The sequence below is a fragment of the Hippopotamus amphibius genome, chromosome 3, assembly GCF_030028045.1.
Source record: "Hippopotamus amphibius kiboko isolate mHipAmp2 chromosome 3, mHipAmp2.hap2, whole genome shotgun sequence".
NCBI lineage: Eukaryota > Metazoa > Chordata > Mammalia > Artiodactyla > Hippopotamidae > Hippopotamus > Hippopotamus amphibius.
The window spans coordinates 184359326-184382324 of record NC_080188.1 but is presented as its reverse complement, the minus strand read 5'-3'; the positions used below and the strand labels follow the sequence as shown (position 1 = coordinate 184382324).

The window sequence follows — 22999 nt, the reverse complement described above, 5'->3', positions numbered from 1 at the left end:
CTTTCAGAGCTGGAATGGATTGTAGAGTCTAGAGCCACAAATGTTAATTTGTGACCTTTCTACACTGTTTGTGAATGTAAATAATCCATTGAGCCTGCAAGAATCAAGACTTAAGGACTCCAGCTACAAGCCAATTTGGAGCAGGCTACTCTGTGGTCTTACTTCCGGTGTTGAGAAGCACACAAACGAGCGTGGGCCTGAGAATTACTATCATATGAACAAAAATTCCTATTTTTGAATTTAATTGGGGGGAGAGATCACAGAAATAAGTGAGAAAGAAAATGTGTAAAATTCATCCTTGAAAATGACAACTAGTCTAGGCAACACCACTGGCACATTCACTCATTCCCCAAGCTGTAGCCGCCATGTGCTTCCTGAAACGGCCATCTAATCCTATGCAAAACAAGAATCAAACCTGCAAAAACGCATTAAACCTCAGGCAAAGTCCACAATCGTTAACGAGATTTCAAGATCCTTCACTATCAAGACCTCGACCCATCTTCAACACGGCTAGCTCGCCTCTGTAACCGGCCATGAGGCTTTAGCCACACTTTCCCTTTCTCAACTTTGAGCAACTTTCACTTTCTCAAAAGAGCAGAACTTTCCCAAGGCCTCTGAGCTTTGGCCTCAACTGACCCTCTACTTGGAACTCTGTTCTGTCCCCTATCTTTCACAAGGTGCGCATTCTTCTGGTACCACCTTGTATATCACTTTTTCCCAAACCCGAGACTGCATCGGATGCTCTGCCCATGTGCTCCCATGCCCACTTGCTGCCACCACCCCTCCTTCCCACCACCAGGCTAGACAGTAAAGTCCTTAACCTCCTGTTCACTGTTGATCTCCATAACCTCGAATCCTGCTTGAAACAAAGGAGGTGGTTAATGCATCATTGTTAAGTGGGTCCCTGAATAAACGAAGGAATGAAACAAAGACACCATGGAAGTGTTGGCACATAAACCAATGAGCTGACAGTGGACAGCTCAGGGTTCAGTTTTCTTAAACATAAAAATAGGGAAAAAAGACATCTTTTCCCGAACATGTTTGGATGCCAAATAACTTTGCTCATTGGGTATATATGAATATAAGGCAGCACTGTGAGAAGCATATTTAAGACATAGTTGGTGAATTAAGTCAGAATGGAATAACTCTGGAAGGTAAGTAAAATTCCCCTATTGGACTTATTACCTTCAATAGCTAAGTCACTCCCTGGGGATATTTTGGCTCTTATATAAGAATGCTAACTTTTTTTCACCAGAGCAGAGTCTAATCAAGTGTGTAAATGCTGCAATACACCAAATGGAAGAAGAGAATTAATGTTCCTCTTGTGGGTTTCTGAAGTGTCTTACCACCAGGAAGTAACACAGGCACTGAACAGAAACAGTGATCATTAGAAACAGTTACACAAAACTTGTGAAGAGAAATACCTTTGCTTTATGTGAACGTAAGAATTTGATCATCTTTTTTTATTTGGTGCCCTTGGAGTAGAGACATAGGTAAAATACCAAGTTGCACCCACATTCACAGGGCTTAGAATAAGAAAAAAAAAGTCAGTTGACAATTCCTTTGGTTGTCTATTGTTGCATTCGAACCCTACGTGAATAATATTATCTTAGATATTCTAATGAGTCAATTCTTCTCTTGCTTAGAAAAAAAAGAAAGAGGCCACACATACCCACAAAAAATGAAAACTCTGACACTACTATTAAAAGCAAAATCCTGGTGAAGTGGTGAATGGTGAAGTCACTGGAAATACTGGGGAAATAGCTTGACTTTTAAGCACACATTGTTCTTTTATCATGAAGTCAGAAGCAGATGACAAACAAACAAGAGGAGTGCTATGAAAAACTATGTTTCATGACAGCCAACTCTTCTGAATTTTGGTTTGTATTGGGTTGGCCAAAAAGTTCGTTCGGGTTTTTTCATAACATCCTACGGGAAAAACCTGAACGAACTTTTTGGCCAACCCAGTAAAACATCAGGGTCTTTCATTCTCTGTGATCAGAGAGCCTCAGATGCCCCACATCACAATCACAGATCATCAGCTTGAATTATTCTTGCAACACAGAATGATCACTGAATTACAGTAAGACTTCAGAAGTCCTATCTACCTGCTCATCAAACTTCATTTTGGCAAATTTTTTTTTTAACTGTTAGTAAAACTAACATACACACACTTAAATCTTATAGGAAAAGGCTTTCACCTCTGCCAAATTTCAGCTGGGAACAAATTTTTTATAGCCAGCTAATAAACCTGCTGAAAACGGGGGCTGATAACGAAAAGCCTCCCAAGCCCTTAACTACAGTGTGCACGGCTATAATAAAAAGAATTAATGCAGTCAATTTGTAGTACTGTTCTCAGAACAAAAAACCCTATTTCAACCACAGCCTTTTCAACAGCTGATTGGCAGCCCTGTCCATTTCCCCTCCGCAGTGTTGTCAGGAGTCTTCAACATGATAATGAGCCTGTCACCATATTCAAATAGCCCTGTGACAGCAAGTTTTGTGAGTGTGACGTCCACTGCAAAGGGTCTGTCAAAAAGCACCTTTCAGAAAATGAAAAGAGAATGCTTTCCTGATGATAAACCTAATTTCTCCATAGATAAAAGAGTGAGATTTTTCATCAGATTTTGTCAGTGTTGTGTCGTGATGCATTTCTCTCTTCAAATGCTCCTGTTTTCTTTTTTTAAAAAATATACATAGATTTAGATTTGTCGGTGACGGGGAACAAAAAATGATGATGAAACACAACGTTGGTTCTAGGAAGCTGAGTCCATCTGGTTGCCACAGTGGGGAAAAGGGGAAAAGGAGGAAAAGAACGGATGCTTTTTCTAAAAGGTTAACAACTGGCAAGAAGAGTGAGAGGCTAGCTTGTTGCCAGTCGCCTGACAGACTCCCAGATTCTGCAGGCCTCACTCGCTGAGGACGATTCCTGCCCCCAAAATACCCACGGGAAATTGCTGTTCAAACTCTGTCTCCCGACAGTCACTTCCTCTGTGAGAAGCTGTGACTTCACAGCACAGGGAAAGCTCCTGCTTCGAGATGCGAGGGTTACATTACCCGGGCACACTGTGCTGGTTTGCTAAAAACCGGGAAAATGTATTTTCATCACGTGTGAACACATTAAAGAGTTTGGTGTGTAACAAAGATGTTAAAAAGTATTACTGGTGAGGAAAAAAACAGTTTTTCTTCAGTTATGAAGAATGATTTTAATAAAGAGCCCAGGTTCTCTACAGCATTATTTAACTTTCTGCTATTTCCCTCCCAACCTAGACCAAATCTCAGTGTGTTCAGCATTAAGACTCTAATTTAGGTATTTTCTCAGAAGGGATATGTACATGTATGGGTATGTATATTAATGTGTACATAAAATACATGCCCCCTATATATACAGTGTATGTATATAAAGCACATAAACATGCATATGTATATATATTATATGTGTATAAAATACATGTACCATATACACGTACTGGGTGTAGAAGAAATACACACACATACATACATATATGTATTACATACATATATATAATGCAAATATGTACACATGCACGTATATACACACGTGAAGTAGAAAGAATGTCAAGCAGTTACTCTTTGTGAATGTTACTGTCTTAGATTTTAATAAAATTCACATAGGTGTACCCAAGGAAAACAGAGCAGCTCTCTGGCTTTGATAGTGGAAGAGGTTTAAAGAGGACCAGCAAGAGGAAGAAGCCAGCAGAGAACTGTCATTCTCTCACTCACGCGAGGTGCCCTGAATACCACCTTTAGCAAATAAACACATGCAGGAGGTCCCGAAGGCTTCGAAGAAAGAAAACCAGTGTCGGAATTTAAATCCAACACCTACTTTATCTCAGACTCTGTGACAGTAAAGGAACCTTAGGGAAAATACATATATTCTGCCCAGTAAACTACCATATGATTTAATTCATTAATATTCCTATACTGAACTAGATTCAAACATTTAAAAAAGATGTTAAAATATATACATAAGCACATGTTTCACTAGTCTGATTTTGGCTGACGGTTTACTTATACAAGCCCCATTTTTAAAGCAAGGTTTCCTTTCAATACTCTGATCTCATGGCCACTTATGTATATAGATGTGATGAGAGCATTTGCGAAACCCCTTTGCTATTCAAAAGCAGTGAAGTCACTGGAATTCTCATTCTCTCAATTTCGAGTGAATACAGCCCTATTTATGTCTCAATTTGATTGAGATTTGAATATGCCCAAAAGCCGTATTAATTAAGGAAGCTGATAATTTCATGTTTCTATATGTGTGTGTATATATATATGTTTTATATATATATATATATAAAGCTGACATGACTAGAGAATTTTCCTAATTAAAAATTAATACATTTTGGCGTGTGTGTTGGTGAGGGAGGGTAGAATCTTAATCTTTGCATGGAAGTTACTCTAAAAACACCAGGCTGATCAAAATTGAAAATACAAAACAGAGGTATTTAAGAAAACAAAAAAACATAAGTAGCCTTTACTAGTCAACAGATACTGAAGCTGAAATTATTAAAGAGTTTCTAGTTTTTAAAGCCCAGAGTAAGAAAAGGAGAAAAAAGGGGAAATGTGGGTGGGGTGGGGGATGGGGTCTCCCCAATATGTGTAAATGCACCTCCTGAAAGCAGCTACAAGTAACTCATGAAGGATCAGCCATGCATCTGACTGATGTTAAGGTCGTCAGCTGGAGGGGACAATTATAAAGCCAATAAATAGAGCTGTAGACAGCTGGCCTTGTGTCATACCCTGCCCCTTTGCCTAAATGTTTAAGCCATTGATTTGCTTGGGATTTAAAAAAAAAAAAAAAAGAAAGAAAGAAATCTCAAACTCAGCTATCCCCAACATGCAAAGCAAATTCCAGACTCTTGAAGACTTTTATTGTCTCTGAAAGTCATTGTCACCACCCTAATCCCCTCATTAAAGCTAAAGAAAGGCTGGGATGGCATGAAAATGAATGCAGACCATTTGCAGCAATCTCCTGCGCACACCACCTCCAAATGAAGGCAGGCACATTGCATAATCCAGGCAGCAAGAGCTCCTGACAGGTGGATGATTTATGCTCATAGTCAGAAGAATCGGAGGGCCTGCGGAGGAGACAGCATGAGCTAGGCGGTGGCGAGACAGATGCTCTCAGTGGGCTTGCGGGGCCTGGCAGGCTCCAGCTAGTTCAGGTGCAACCTGGACACTTTACGTGCTGAACTCCTATTGCCTAGATTCCAACACTCCAATGTGGCATTTGCAGTATGATATGCAATGTACACAGTGAATAAACTGTCAGCTGCAGGCATGTACCCCTTCTGTGCATAGATGTTACGGGCACGTGCCCCAGCACATAAAAGAAAGGAAACCCATTTTGGGTCAAACGATTATTCTAGTGCAGATGTAAATGTTACGACACGCCAGGATCTTCAGTCCTGAAAATTTTTAGCCCAGGTAGGGTAAGCGGAGAGTGATAGGATTTCCTAACAATTAGATCAATATTAAAGATTGCACAGCGGGATTAGGAGAAACACACCTCAGCAGAAAACCGACATTCCTGTCAATTATATTAATTATTTTTCAGATACATGACATGCCTTCATGACATTTCCTTCTGAGAAGGCATTTGAATATTTGAGAGGAAAATGAATAAGGATGGATAAAAAGAAGGATCCCTAAAGGGTTGAACTGGTTTGAAATCAATCTTTAAAATAGTTTTTTTCAGAATTTCTCTCAATAGCCCCAAACAATAACAATCTGGTAAAGATTATGGTATTGGTTAAAAGGGTAGATAAACCTAATTACAGCTATCGACGGCAAATTACAGCTACTCCGATCTCTAACAGGAGGTATTAGCCAGCATTTGACTGGTCAGCAGTAACCCACCAGTGGATGGAGAAATTCACTCCATAGATCTACACGGAACTGTATAGATCCGTGTTTTCCTGCTCAGCCCAGTATCTCTGAAGCACAGAGCTCCAGGCATCAGTGAAAGGGCTAAGTACCCAAATGTACAAGCTGCAGGTTATCTTGGATAAATGCGACTTTACTTTTAACTCCTAGATACTGCAGGGTCAAAGGTAGAACTGCCAATGAGAATTAAAGACACAGCCATCCCTTTAATTAGATAACAGTATTCAAAGACTGGTAAATTCCCAAGAAGCCACTTTGCAAAGCAAGAGTTACAGTGTTCTCCTGGGGGGAAGAGGGGGGAGGTGGGCAGCGGGCTTTTTTTTCAGCTCTGCACCGCTAAAAGAGAAATTTTTAAAAGAACAAAATGGAATACATTGTAAGTAATTCAAAATGCCTCCAGACTTTACAGTTCTCCCGAGAGAAAAAACTCAAACAATTTGAAGGCTTCACAAACTGCATCCAAATCCTTTTTCTAACTTCATTAAGCTCCGGTGCTTAAAAATCGTTCATAGCAAGTACTTTAATTAGAGACGAGCCAGTGCGGGAAGAGCTGGACAGGCAGTGCATCCGGCCTAGTAACCACACTGCCTGCAGGGGGGGGGGGGGGGGGGGACGGTTCTTACTCAAGGATGCAACTCAGTAAGGGGACAAACCAGGGGCTGATACCTACCCCCACCCCCCGCCAAAAGGAAATTGAGGATGTGGGTGGGTGGGCTAGAGAGAGGGAGATTCAAATGTCATTCTGGCCTCATCAGTATTCTCCAGGTTACCACTGCATATACAGAGAAAGAATGGAAAATGTGTTAAAGAAAGCAAGTTTTAAGAGAAGCAGAGAACTAAGTCATCTGTACTACATAAGCCTATTTTTCTGTTTTTGTTTCCCCGTCTTTTCTGCCTCCTCCGTCCTTTCTCTTTATCGTCTCTTTTTCTCCACGCCAAGCCTTCCAATCCCCATACTTTGAGACCAAAACCATTTGCAGTGTGTGGGTATAAAACCAGCATTAAAGCGATGGGTGCAAACAGAACTCTGAGCTGCTGTGATCTGATTTGATGTTCTAAGGTCAATAATAGGGCGGAAAGGAAGTAGGGAAGGGGGAAGGAGGGGAGAACATTCCTGGGCAGGAGTGACTTATACACTCTCCTTTCCCTGCTGGAATAATGGCTTTGAGGCAGAACTTGGGAAGACAGGTAAAGAACTTGCAGGCTCCCAGCGACCTGCAGCCTTAAACCAAGTTATTTAGAGACCTAAAACCACAAAAACAATAAACCTAAAACAGCACTGTTTTGAAGGGATGGCACGGTTGCCAAAGCTTGGGGTGGAGGCAGAAGCCCTTTCTTCACTAGTGACTCATATATTGTTTATCCTGAAAAGCTAAAAGGAAAGACTTTATTAGCATGTCCAAAAGTAACTGTAGATGCCATAAATTACACTTTGGGGAAAGTGAGCCATGATCTGGATGAGAAGTGATTCCATGGCTGCAAGGTCATTTGTTTCTGGTCCATGACAGACTTGCGTGCTGTCCCCCCACAATCCACACAGGGGTCTCTGTAATTCTGGCAGGTTCTGCCGACCCTGCCTGTCACCTGCGGATCTCATGCCCACAGGAAAGGGTCTCGGGCTGGAGTCACACTGGGGACCTCTGACCCCAGTAAGTCATGGAGAGCAGCAGTGTGAAGACAACCCAAACCTGCTGTGAACACAGCACTGGGTCATTTAGAAGGGAAGAAAAATTCTAGGAAGATGACATTTGAGACCAAGCTGAACAGATCTGTTTCGGGCTTAGGTAGGCTTAGATAGGCAGTGTCCTGAACACTTAGACAACAAAACAATAGTGATGATAATGATTCTGATAACAGGTGACATTTTCCAAGGACTGATATTTATCAGACAGGGTGCTAACTATTTTAAATCTGTTATCTTATTTAATACCCGCAGCAAACTCCGTAGGGTAGGCATTATTATTATGATCACTATATATAGATGAAGAAACTTGTGAGTAATCGGCCACCTAACAGCAACTCCGGGCTGCCTATGAGCAAGTTCTAGGATCTTAATGTGCTATGTCAAATGACATGTTTATAATATGATTGCAAATGTATTCGTCATTTTGCCCATTTATTAAACCCATGCCTCTGTAAGACATCACACTATCTTTTTGCATTTTGTCATGTTAGAACCTCAGGATTCATATGGACACCAAGTGGGGAAAGGGGTGGGGAGGAGGTTGGGGTGGGATGAATTGGGATATTGGGATTGCCATATATACATTACTAATAAGAAAAAAATATCAAATTGTACACTTTAAATATACGCAGTTTATTAAATGTCAAAAGAAAAGAAAAAAGAAACGAAGAATTCATCATTTTTTCCCTCTACTTTCCTCAGCCCTGAATTTTTAAAAAATATCCAGCCATGAAGAAAAAGGAAAGTGAAAATAAAGCAAAAGAATGAGGTATAGGTGCCTTAGCACGTTACATGAGAAGACTTTTTATCTGTGATCTCTCTCACTGTGATGGAAGGGAGGCATAGGAAAGGCCCTGCAACTAACCTCTGCTTCCCTGGCCCATTAACTGTTTTCCAATGTGCAAATGACTCTGGTCTCCCAGGACCGTTTAAGAGTTCAGCTGACTCCAGCATTCACTCCTTCTGGGTTTCCAGTTAAAATCAATGCATTAACTGCAGCTGCTAGTTAGATTCTGTAACTGCAAGTTAAGTAAGAAAGGTGAGGAAGGGAAGAATTCCCAGCTTTATAAGCTTAGGAACTTTCAAAGAGGCCAGTTCCCGAGTGGCATTAAAATAGAAGTAGAATTACTTGTAAAAGCTGGGGGATTTTGTTCTTTTCTACCCTAACAAAAGTTTTGATAGATTTTCTCTGCTGGAGCACATAACCAAATAGTTAAAGATTTATGAGATAACCAGGAGATTCTCTATCTAACATTTCCTAGGCACACAGCGTTTGAATTGAATTTCTGTTCCTTTTACTCTGTCACCATTAGTGGAGCTTTATTTTTCTACACTGTCCCCTCCAGATTCTAATTAATGAGTTCTGGGGAGACCTACAGACATATATGAAATCGTTGAGAAATACATTTGTTTCACAGACCACAAATTTGGACCTGTTGACTGCAAAGCATGAAAGTGATGTTACCAACAGAAAATGAAAACATCAGACAATGACCTGGACAGCCTCTCGGGCACAGATGCTAGGCACTGGCAGTCTCTTCTGCTAAACAATAGCCCGCGATAGCCTACCTGGAAAGGGTGTAGCTCAGAAATACCAGCAGCTCCAACATGATTCAAACCGTTTCTAAGAAAAGGTAGAAATATTCTACATAGACACTTTAAGAAATAATCTTGTGATCTTACAGAGAACAACATTTACAGAAATCAGAAAACAGTCCTGTGATCACATAGCCCTCTTGTTTGAGAGTATCTATAACAAGAAATGATTCTCGAATTCTAACAGTTCTGGTACCGAAACCATTCCCTAAAATCAAGGTCTCCTTGCTCACAAAAGGAAGTAATACCAGAGAACAGTGGCTTCCATGTGCCGAAAAAAAATATTTTACCTTGACACTCTGGTAAGGTTAACTAATTAAGGGAAAAACCAGAAGACTTTATCATGAATATTAGTAGAGCATATGGGCTTCAGAGTCTGAGAAATCAGGACTGAATTCTGGCTTTGCCGTTTACTAGTTGTATGACCTTAGGCAAGTTATTTATATGAGTTATTTGAAATAGGTCTTATATAGAAAACAAACCTATGGTTACCAAAGGGGAAAGGAGTGGGGGATAAACTAGGAGTTTGAGATTAAGAGATACACACTACTATATATAAAATAGATAAACAATAAAGATGTACCGTACAGCACAGAGAGCTATATTCAATACCTTGTAATAAACCATAATGGAAAAGAATCTGAAAAAGAATGTATATGTATAACTTAATACTTTGCTGTACACCTAAAACTAACACAATATTGTAAATCAACTATACTTCAATTTAAAAAATAGGTCTAGGTTTTCTCATTTATATTCATTAACATATCAAATGTCTATGGGCAAGACAGGTGAAAAACAAGGGCATGTCTCTTTTTTTTTTTTGAGACAGGATCTATCTATTGCTGTATCATCAGGGTATTCAATATAAATGCAATACAACATGACTTCTGAAATATAATTTTGTCATGGTCACACACATATAAAGGAAAATGTATAAATGATTTATATATGATGATAGTGCAGGAATTGTTTCTAAAATCATCATTTACAACAAAATTATTCCTATACTCATTTTAATAATGGAACTCAAAGCCTACTAAAATAGGCTAGGAAAAGAAAGAATTAGTCAGTTATATTTTATTAAGCACCTACTATGTGATCATCATTATGTTAGGTGTCATGGTAAGCTAAAATATAAACAGATACAGTCTGTTCTGAAGCTTTTATGCTTTACTCTATGGTAAATACTAAGTGACTAATAGAATACAAAAAATTAATATTAACACTAACACAATATTTTCTGATTGCTTATTTGTTCACTAGGCACTTTGCCAAAGAGTATTACATCTATTATCTCATTTAAACCTCAAAACAACCCTCTGATGCAGTTAGAATTACAACTCCCATTTTACAGATAAGGCTTAAAAAGGGTAAAGCAACTTGGCTGAGATAACATAGCAAGTAAGTAAGAAAGTTTGGATTGAACTCAAATTCTGTCTGCACTGTCCAACAGGTTAGTCACCCACCACACGGAGCTACTTAATTTAGCTAAAATTAAATAACATTAAAAATTCAGTTCTCCTTTTGCATTAGACACATTCACTACAAAGGCTCAATCCACAGTCACACATGCCATCCGATCTGAGACACCAAGCTTTTCATCTTTACACTCTACTTCCCTACATGGAAAACATGAAGTTAAAATGCTAAGTTGCATGACACAGAATATAAAGGCTAGTAAAATTCAGAAAGGGAGGAGATCTGTATAATTGTAAATAATCAGGCTTATGATTATTGATGACAGATTGTAAACTCCACGAGGGCAGAAACTTGTCTGTCACGTGCACTTTTATCCCTGGCATTAACAAAGTGAGTGGTATGGGGCCATGCCTCAAAGATACTCACTGAACAGGTGGATTAAAAAGTGAATAACTAGGGACCTCCCTGGTGGCGCAGTGCTTAAGAATCCACCTGCCAATGCAGGGGACACGGGTTCGAGCCCTGGTCCGACACCGCTTAGACCATAAGGCCAGAATCCACATTCCTTCCAAATGTTTCCAAATTATGCATGAGTTGATAATCACCTAAGACTGGCTAAGGTCAGAGTAATTGTCATTTAATTGGCTTCAGATATACTAATGATTATGATAATGTTGATGCTGGAAAGACTTAATAGGCCTGGAGACAAATGTCTAAGAGAGCAGAGGGGTGAATCCAGGGAGGGTGGGTAGGGAGGGGATAATTACGGCGGTCATAAACTTGGGAACCACCACATGGCAACTCACTATGGTGGTGAAGAAACTTCACTTTTAGAAGAAATCCTGGAACAAAAAACGTTCGGGGGTGGGGTAGGGGCAGGCACTTCCTAGGTGGCGCAGTGGGTAAGAATCTGCCTGCCGATGCAGGGGACACGGGTTTGGTCCCTGCCTCAGGAAGATCCCACATGCTGCGGAGCAACTAAGCCCATGTGCCACAACTATTGAGCCCATGTGCCACAACTACTGAAGCCCACACACCTAGAGCCCATGCTCTGCAACAAGAGAGGCCACTGCAATGAGAAGCCCGTGCACCACAACAGAGTAGCCCCTGCTCATTGCAACTAGAGAAAGCCCGCGTGCAGCAACGAAGGCCCAACACAGCAAATTAAATAAATAAATAAATAAGTAAATAAATTTTTTTAAAAAGGGGGGACAGAGGAAGGAAAAGGAAGTTGTGTGCCCCTCAAAAGTTAGGTATGTGGGAGAAGCTTAACTGGGGAAAATTAATTGCACAGAGAGAAGCTACTAAATAAGGGCTCAGGAGGCCACAAGAAAAACACTTGTAGCTGAGAACCAAGAGGCAGGCTAGGCAAAAGGAACTTCACTTTCTAAGCGGGTCGTGTGCTGGCTGGAACTGAGAAACAGAACCAGAAATTAGTACAAAGCTAAGCAGAAACACATGCTAAGTGAAGCGAGGTAATGCAAATGATCTCATTCTTACATAGCCTATGCCTTCAATTCCCCACACCCCAAATATATCTAAAACACGCTAATCAGATAGTCCAGGCATCTAAAACTAGGACTACACAGCCTATGTAGAAAGGACTTCACAGCTGAAAATGTAATTGTTGAGAAAAATAGGGAAGGGATTATGATTTTAGATACACATCCTTTTTGGAGAAACAGGCTAACCCGAGGGCCATCGCTAAGAAACCCTCCCTTTGGGTTCTGCCATTGGGCCCATGATATACTAACCGCCGTGCAGAAAAAGGGGCACTTACAATTGGGGCTTTAAAGAGTAGAAATCCTAATACTCCTGTCAAAGGTCTCTATGAAGCTGCCTGCTTCCAAAATAATTTCCATGTGCTTCTCTTTTAATGGCATGATTCACAGTCACGTCAATATTAAAAAGCATTTAAGCTGAAGTCAGGTAAAAACAAACTGAAGATGTGGATAATCAGCTGAACTCCATCGCACCTGGGGAGCAGCTTCGACAGTGCCTGAGCTGTGCCGTCTGCCCGGGGAAGGCTGGGTGGGAGTGGCAGGGCCCTGATATTTGTTCTCATGGCCACAAAACCACACTGGCTCTCAAACAGCACAATCTGCCATTCACTTAAGTCTGGTTTGCCAGGAAGCCCAAGGATGGACTCCCCACCAGTACCATCAGGCTCGGGGAATTTGGCTAGCACCAGGCCCCTCAGACTTCTGCCAGCTAATTGGCTTTGGGGAAGCCGCTGACCTACTCTCCACTGAGTGGCTTTTGTGAACCTGGAACCCAGCCTGCCGCTCATCATTGATCAACCTTGGCCAAGCCAGCTGGCTTGTTCCTTTGCAGACAGCTTGCCTTAGGGAAGCTGGTTGGTGGCTCGACAACCTACTAAGCGAGAGAGACGCAAAACTCCAGAACAATCTCTCAAGAAATAGCCAGCGCTTGCTTTCGTCTGAGGGAGACTTCAAAGTGAACGAAATCACGTCTGATGCCTCGGATAACAGCGGGAGCAGAATCCTGCGTAGCCTCAGCAAGAACGGTAACGAACAAGTTAAAAATGGCGCCCAAAGGAAATAAAACCATGGAGCTCTTCATTAAAGGGGCCTTATTCACATGTATACCAGAATTCCTTCCCATTAAATGTAAGCACAATGTCATAAACAGAGCCACGCTGATATGTGTGGGCATTGGTGAAAAGGAATAAAAACCTGTTATCTGGAGGCTGGTGGGGAAAAATCCCACATCCAACAGAGTCCTATAGGGCAGGGTCCTCCCCTCCCCACTTACCGTGCTGTCAGTAGACTTCTAGTGCAAGAACAAATGTTGAAGCAGGTTTTCCCCACCTTGGGGCAAAATCCATTGGGGATTTTTAACAATCCAAAAGGAATAAAAATTGGTAGCATATTAGATAAATGCTGGCTTCCTATTTCAAATTCACAAATGGAAATGACAAATGAGGACAATCAAATAAATGATTAACTTTTAATAGTATTCCCATTAAAGCAGGAGGAAGGGCGCTAAAAGAACTGTTCCTTATCATTTCAATCTTTCTGTCCTCTCTCACGCAAATGCAGCTAGCGAGGGTAGATGTATTCAGTTCAAATAATTCTCGGTGCTGCATTTGGTAAGTTCACATGAGAGAATTTCTCCACTTCATTTCTAATGTAACTGTTATTTTCAAAAAAATAAATATAAAATGGTTCCAGAGAACCAGAGGTCCACAGGGAATATGGGAGAGTCTAAGACTCACGTGGATTAGATACAGAATCAGGGACAAATTTTTAAAACATTAGTACCTCAATTTTCCCCATGTATAAGACAGATAAGATTGTAATATCCCAGGGGTCCACTATGGCCACATCCTCAACACAACTGAGGCGGATGGTACTCAAAGACAGTGAATCAGATTCACTCCCCTCTGCAAAAGCAAAACTCATAAGGAATTTGGTTCAGAACTTCATTTTCTAAAAAACTGAAGCCAGAGAATAAAACGATGTCACAAAACAAAATGTTCCTCTCTGTTCTAATTGGGATTTAAATAAGATGTGTCACACACTGTTTGACACAAACAGAGACCCCTGAAGTCGGGTTCCCAGGAATTGAACAGCCTGAGTGTTGCTGATGTTGATTCACACAGTTTATAACTGGCAAGTTATTACAAAGTTTATGTTGAGATCTCAAATCTCAGAGTGGGACGTCACCATGAAAGATCTCCTAGTCTAATCCCCACATGATACTTAAAATTGTTCTCTACATCATCTCTCATACTGATGGGAAACTTACTGCCTTTTGGCACAGTTCATTCTATTTCTGGACATTAAGTGAAGAACTCAAAGCAATCAAGTGAGCCCTGGTTCAAAAAAAAAAAAAAGGTTTTTTTAAGTAATCTTTTACGAGCTCAGCATCTCATAATACCCATAGCTTCTGAAGAATCCCAAACTAAATATATACTTGACTACTTCTACTGTATTAAACAAATACAGAGCATAAGCAGTAGAGCCAGAATGCCTGCTCTAAAATCCAGACTCCATCATGCATTGTGAGAACTTTGGCAAGTAACATAATCTCCCTAAGCTTTTCTTTCCTCCATGAAATGGGGAAATACCCACCTCTGGAGGTCAATGTAAGGATTAACAACAACAAAAATCCAACTAAAGTACATAGCACATAGCCTAATACATATTAAGCTCTCGTGAATAAGTGTTATTACTCTTACCCTCAAAATCTTTGCTATTCATTTTAAGACTATTCAGGTTTCATACCAACAAAGCATGACCAAAAAAACAAACAAACAAACAAAAAAAGTCACCATCTGGTAGTGCAGTATCTGTACGTGAAATAAGTTTTCGTGGCATCTTAAGTATATTCCCAATGGCTTAATGTCAAGACAAAGCTCATGAAAAAAGGTGCTCTTTGCTATTGCTTATATTATACCTTGGGAGTTTTGTTTAATTCTCTGCATTAATGAGGGAGCTTCTTGGGATAATATTACAACAGAGAGTGCAAGAAATACCAGTGAGGTCAATGCAGTTCTATTAACTGTCATCTAACACAGAAATACTTTCCTTGAATACCATTAAAGCTTTCTCCTTTTCTTTGTTCTGCTCTTTGAAGGCAGTAGGAACCCAAATTTCCCTACCAATAATTTCTGTTTTCAACTTGGCAGCATAATGATATTAGACTTGGGGAAAAAAACCTCACCTTGGCAATGTCTTCAGAGGTTTTTACAAGAGATATTTTGCTAGGATAAATTGCACTAAGCAGGTTCTTGAAGTAAGCAAAAACAAAATCTGCTTGTTAATAAATGGCCTGAGTAGCTTTTGTATTTTTTGAAAGAGAATCTACCTGGAAAACTGCTACAGCCTTTAAATGAACATTTTATTAAAATGGAAGATATGAAACAGAAGGGTAATTAGACAAGAAAGTTGCTCTTTGCTGTTCCTGCTGATAGGGTAAACCCAGAAGACTCTCAGAGTTCCCACTGCCATATATAAATCAAGACACAAGCTGTGGTTGCAGCAAAACAGTTCTGGGATAATTTTTTTTTATACCCTGGGGGCTTAAGACAACTGATTGGAGAGACGGAATGGCAGCTAAATGAATAAAGATATAATGTGTGCTCTGTCTCATATATATGTAGATATGTACACACACACACATACACACACACACCCCCACAATGCCTTCTCTAAACTAAAAAGTAGAAATAGGAAGTATACCCTCTGGATTGTGATGAGATAGCTCAGAATACACAGGGTCTCTGGACAAAGAATCCTCTACCGTGGAGGAATCCTCTATACGCCTATTATTTTTTCCATTAAGATTTCCTAAACAAGAACTCAGTCTATTAATTGATGAGACAGAGCAAAAGATGAGGGCCTTCCATTTTATAGAGACTGGCAACTCCTGGTGGATTTTAAGCGATTTGGCAAGCCAAAGGATTTAAGCAGGGCATAGATGACATGACCCTTTTTAGATGCTCCAAGAAACAAAAATGAAAGATCATTCTAGATCTTCATACTTTTTCAGGGTAATTTCTCTCCCAGGGACCTATCTAGAAACAGACACTAACTCAGCTTGACCAACATGAATGGACCTGAATGTACTGCTCTGGGCAATATCTTTAACCTTGCCATTCTCAGCTCCACAGCTCCTGATATACAAAGCCATCTCCAACTCACTATACGCCCAATATTCCAGCTGCTCAGTTATCTTGTAAAGACCTTTCCTGGACCGACCCCCACCACTATCTGTAAACTCCAGGTAAAAAGCTTGGTTCCCCACTCAGAATCCTAAGGAAAAGTCCCTTCCTTATGAATGCCATTTATACATGTACCTTAGACACAAACCTTTTGTTAAGCCCATAAGTTCTGGTACTTCCTGGGAGTACCAACACTGTTTCCCATTTTCTTCACCCTTAAATGAATATTTCAGGCCACTACTGGCCTGCCGTGCTGTGATGGTGAGCAATCGACACAGAGCTTGAGCAGGAAACACCCCTTGTTGGGCCAAGGCTGCAACACAGCTTGGTAGAGCTATAGGAGGGGCCTGAAAATATGACACCTGACTTCCACCTCACTCCCACTGATCTGCAATGGGACCTTGGGTAAGTTACTAAAACTCTCCGAACCTTGAGTTCCTCATCTGATTGATGAGAATTCCACACCCAGGGTCCCACTGTTTTCACTTGGTGAGGTTTTAATGTGATAATAAAATCGTAATATCCTGCGTCCTTTCCACATTGAATAACTTCAAAATGCTGATTCCCAACCACTGCTTTGACTTTATCCTGAACAGAGAGACTCACAATTGTACCATATCTTGTAAATTACCTTCCTGGAATCTTCATGCTTCTATTTTTTAGACCTTTAAAAAGTGGGGGGAGAGGACGTCCCTGGTGGCCCACTGGTAAGAATCCATCCTGCAATGCAGGGGACGCAGGTTTGATCCCTCGTCAGGGAACTAAGATCCCACATGCGGCAGGCAACTAAGCCCACGTGGCACAACTACTGAGCCCAAGCACCCTGGAGCCTCCATGCCACCACTAGAGAAGAGAAAAACCTTCTGGCCACAACCAGAGAGAAGCCCACATGCCTCAAAGAAGACCCCAAGTGCCACAACTAAGTCCCAATGCAGCCAAAAAAAAAAGGGGGGGGGGATATTGAGTACCTCTGTAATAGAAACTTACTTTAAAGATGTCGAATCAGATATGAAAGGCAAATCTGGTTATTAATAAAACACATAACTATGTTATTTGTTTTAATTTAATGACTCATTTTTTCTCCCAGAGGAAGTTTTTACAAGGCACTTAGAATTATATAAACTCACTCTTCTCCTTTCCCACTTATGGCAATGTTTTTATGTTAAAAATCTAACAACAAAACAAATATATCTGACCAGTAGCAACACAGCAATCTGTGACAAGATTTTAGATGCTCACAGAAATAAAACTCTACTGACTGCATTCTAACTTATTGAGAAGAGATGGTAGGGGCTGTGAGGAAATAAAGAGGAAGAGTTTTTCAAACACTACAAAAATACAAGACTTCAGGTCCTAAGTATGTAAATATCTACTGACTGTTCTTTCAACTCTCACTTCTATTAACTTTGACAAAAATAACATACCTCCTGATTTTCTAGAAAGATGGAAAGCATCCAAAGAATTATTCGGTTAAGACCCAATTTACAGAGTAGCACAATTCGCTAGTAATGCCTATCCAGTCTTACTGTATTTCCAAACTTATGGATATAGCCATCAGCAGTGGCATAATTATACGTATCTTTGTGTCACATATTGGTATTATGTTTCTATAAACATTATATCGTTTTTAACAAAGCTTGTAGAAGTTTAGAAGGGATAAGAAAGAAAGTAGTCTAACTGCTCCCTGGCATATATGGAAACGAAGACAGAGTTGAATGGACTTGCCTAAAATCACAATGCAAGGTAGTGGAAAAACCAGAATTAAAAGCTAAAGCACAGTGTTTTGCCAGACACACGGGAGAAGCTCAGTTAATATTTATGGAGGTGTGCTAAAACTTATTTCTCTCTTCTGATTTTTTTCCACGATGCTCTGATATCAAAATTACCTCAGTAAAATTTAATGTACTTATGAGGTTAGCAGAATTCTTATATTTCTTCTCGCACATTTGAAAATGTGTGTGATTTGTCCATTTTCTTTGGTAGACAGACGAATAAGTTTCACATTTATAAATAAATAAGTTGAAGCAAGTGAATCCTAGGGGTCATATACCTTGCCCCAGGTCCAGGAGGAGGCAGAGCCTGGGCTTGAATCTAGGTCCCCCTGACCTTAAAGCTTGACCATTACTGTCTCCAGCAACAATAGCTAACATTGATGTGGTGCTTGTCTAGGCCACATAGTACACTGAGCACCTAACCTGCAGTATATTATTGGATATTCACAACAACATTTTACTTGCAGATACTATTACTGCCACCACCATTTTTCAGATGACGAAAGTGGTGATTAGAAAGGTTAAGTACCATCTTTTTAAAGGCAAAGTGAAAAGCACAATTTCTTGGCATGAAATAATTAAACCAGTTCGCCATGCTGCCTGGATTCATCTCTACTATGGCATGCAGGCTGGCCTACCTGGGGCATATAACATTGTACACAAATATGCGTGTCTTGCTCTCACGTGCAAGAGTCAAAGAAAAATACTTGAGTTGCCAAGGAAACCCATCACACCAATAAAGAGCAAAAAGCCTTTCTTCCATCTTTTGATCAGTGAATTCTATACCTAAATAAAATAATTACTGCTTTCATAAAATGTCTCGGTTTGCCACTGACAGAGAGAAAACCAAACTGGTATGTCCTGCAATAGCCTTTAAATAACTAAAGAGAGAGATCAAAATAAAAATAAATCTTGACCAGATTTATAGGTGCACCTTGATTAGTTCTTGGTTTTTTTCCTTCAAATAAACAATACCCGAAAAAAATGGAAAGGGAATGTTGAGACCAGATATCTTGTAATAGATGGATTTTCTCTGACACATAGTATGGTATAATGCTGAAAAAATAATGCTGGCCCATCATTTGTGAGGCTTAGCAGAAACTAGAGCCCAGAAAAAGAGAAGGGGATTTTTCAAGATGTGGAATGGTGCAACCACTTGGATTTGAACAAACTACCATTTTTTTAACTGTACTTCTCACAGTTTTGTTATGTTATTGCATTTTTTTGTTTTCCCCACACAACTGTTTCTTTGCTTCCACTGGTAACAATTTTTTGATCCCCAAATTCTGATATTAAAACCAAACACTGTTCATTTGGATATGATTCTGGTGCTGTCTAATGAGAAGCCATGTCTTACAGGAATTTAATTATACACACTGTGATGTAAGTGGAGTTGTTTACCCACTAAGCCACGACTTCTCTTTCGTACCCCACATCATTAGTAGAAATGCCAGTCAATAAAACCAAAGCTTATTATTTTTAAAAGAGTAAAAGTCTCATTTTTCTATAAACCCCGCTTTCTAATGAAAACATCTTCATTTCCCTCAGGCAGCATTTTATCTAAGATGCACTTGGCTAGGTGAATGCAAATACCTGTTAAAGGAAAGAAGGTTCCCATCAAAGCTGTTGAAATCTGATTTCATTTCAGATTCTAGAACTAATGTTGTTTTTTGTTTAAATAGATTTTGTCTGTCAATTTCCGGACCTGCTGTGCCATCAGCCTGTATGGACTGCTGTGGTCAACATGGGGGTTGTAGAGGCAAATTTTATTATGGACTGGTAATTGAATTGAACAGGTTTACATTTGAATAGATTTACTACATCATGATCTCTGACATACTGCATGGGACTGAAATCCCTCTCCATCCATAAAGATACATTTAAGACAGTATCATTCTCTCCAGGCTGAGAAGGTAAGTCTTGAGCCAAGAAGATGGCCAAACATAATTGTGCATTTATATGCAGGGTGTAATGCAATATTTCACTGTATTTTTTAAGGACAAAAGAGAAAGAGTATTCCATATTTACTCACAACCACGCTCTCCTTTCTCTTTGGGAGAGGGGGCTTAGAGATATTTTGCCACCAAAGTGGGCACAAGGAAGTAAAGGAAAATAAATTATTTTTTGAGTATATCAGCAATAGCAGCAATTCCCTTGAAAACAGTCCCTCTAAAGGCTTGATAACAGCAACTGAAGAGGTGTGAATTATAGATAAGCACCCGTCCCATTTACTTTCACCAACAATGTTTAATTAAACATAGTTCACACCTCTTCAGTCACTCTAACCACCCTTCAAGATTGTTCCTGCTTGAAAACATAACAGGGAAAATTATTTAGGGGAAAATATGTTTTCAACTTCCTCCTTCAACCTGGAAGGGCAAATAGGTGACTACATTGTAGCAGTAAAATCAAACTAATCAAAAAAATCCTATTTACCTATCTCCATGTACTTTAGTTTTTGAAAATAAAATCCAAATCTAGGACACACCCATTCAAAGTGTTAATTGATACACTGCTTTTATAACATTTTTAAAACTTGATTTGCTTTTGGAAAATAATGATTCCTCAAGTCTAAACTCTAAATTAAGCCTTTTTGAACAAGCATAAGTTTAGTCTGAGTCTCTACAGCTCAACTAACTGGCAATATAAAGATAATTAAGACGAAAATCTGACGGTCAATCACTTGCCACACTCTGAAATATGTTTTGTTTGCTGCTCTGCTACAGGGTTTAAGGAGATTACTTAGGTAATGTTTTCCACCACAAACAAGCCAGCTATCACTACCGTCCGAACTCAAAGGAAAGCTCATTGTTTTATGCATTTTGGGTTGTTATTGTTGGATTATTATTCATATGCTTTCCTTTGTCAAAATTGGTGTCCTTTTGGCATTTTTCATATAAGTTTCTCTAGCAAGAGCAACCACATCCATCGTTTTCACTGTGGTATCACTGTAGCCTAGAATAGTGCCTGGAACGTTAGCAGAACTTAATAAATATTCAGGGAATGGATTACAAGTGTAAAATGTGTTCACCGTGGAAAAATTCTAATGCTGCCAAAGGCTATAGAGTGAAAAAGAAAAGTATTCCCCACCCTGATTTTGTTTTAATAATATATTACTTAATCTTAAGTTTTAAGTTTAACTGAGTCTTAAGTTTTTTTGTTTGTTTTATTTTTATTTTGGCTGTGCTGGGTCTTAGTTGTGGCATGTGGGGTCTTTAGTTGTGGCATGCAGACTCTCAGTTATGGCACACAGACTCTTAGTTGTGGCACACATGTGGAATCTAGTTCCTGGACCAGTGATTGAACCCAGGCTCCCTGCATTGGGAGTGTGGAGTCTTACCCATTGGACCACCAGGGAAGTCCTGCGACCTGGATTTTTATTCACCAGTGTAACACTGTTACCAATCTTTATCCTTCCTTGCATTTCTCCATGCATATAACATTGCAGAGTGTGTGTGTGTGTGTGTGTGTGTGTGTGTGTGTATTAATACAAAGTATTAAAATACAAATTTAAGCACATTTTATATAAAATATATTTATATGTAAATTGAATCATCCTACTAGACAATTTGTTTTCTTTTTTTTATTACTGAATTATAGTTGATTTACCATGTTGTGTTAGTTTCAGGTGTACAGCAAAGTGATTCAGATATAGATATAGATATACAGATATGGATATCTTTTTCAGATTCTTTTCTATTATAGTTTATTACAAGATATTGAATATAGTTTCCTGTGCTATAAGAGTAGGTCCCTGTTGTTTATCTATTTTATATCTAGTAGTGTGTATCTGTTAATCCCAAACTTCTAATTTATCCCTCCCCCCTCAATTTCCCCTTTGGTAACCATAGGTTTGTTTTCTATGTCTGTGAGTGTGTTTCTGTTCTGTAAATAAGTTCATTTGTATTATTTTTTTAGATTCCGCATATAAGTGATATATGATATTTGTCTGTCTGACTTACTTCACTTAGTATGATAATCTCTAGGTCCATCCATGTTGCTGTGGGCAATTTGGTTTCTACTTTATTTTTTTACTTGGCAAAATATCTTGGTCCTCTTTCCGAAAGGCTTTAATGATAAAGTTACACCCTGGCTTGTTTACAATGTTTTTTCAGGTTGAAGATGAGAAGACTTTGAGAGGGTCTTCTTTGTTCCTAGTCAACAAAGGAATTAACTCTTAGTGGGCAAGAGAAAAATAGCATGAATTCCACATACCCAAATATAATGTGATTCACTCATCTTCCTATGACATTGTTCACAGTAAAAATCTTGGAATAAGAACAAGCCAGGAAAAATGATGAGGTCTAGTGATGCCATACCTAACTGAAGCTCTGGTTCATTCATGAGGAATAAACACTTGGAAATACTTGGATTTAGAAGTTAAAAAAATAGGTGATCTCCAGTAACAGCAAGGTATGTAGACTCATAAGACCAACCTCAGGAACAAGACATAGTCTATGACTCAACAGAAACAGTCCATTTAAATATTTAACTTACCTCATTTTCTTTCAAACTTCAATGGCCATATTTCCATTTTGTTACTACATAAAATTATCATATTTATTTTAAACTCTGGCAAATTTTCTGAAGAGAAGGAAACAGTAAAATCTAAATGCAGTATGTAAAATGCACATCTACAAAAGCACATACATGTGCAGAAATATATTAAAAATAAACCAAAACCTAAACCTAGGCCTCCCATAGAAAAGAACAATTTTTCTCTATTTCCAAGCTAAAGTGTAAGTTTCACTAGACATATTGAAACATACAAAGATTTTGGGACCTTTGATTTGGGTGGGGGGTTTGAGTGAATTCTAGAATCTATTTGGGTTTGGTTCCTGGCTCTACCACTTGTCTGCTATGTGAATTTTGGCAATGTTTAGCACAGAATACATGTTCATTGTTATTATTTTGCGTTTGTTGCTG

At 39.4% G+C, this 22999-nt stretch overlaps 1 protein-coding gene across 1 annotated transcript in view; it reads right to left on the bottom strand.

Annotated features, from left to right (window-relative positions):
- ESRRG (estrogen related receptor gamma) overlaps positions 1-22999 on the bottom strand; it is a 216135-nt gene that overhangs the window by 125321 nt on the left and 67815 nt on the right. The gene's annotated exons all lie outside the window — the stretch shown is intronic.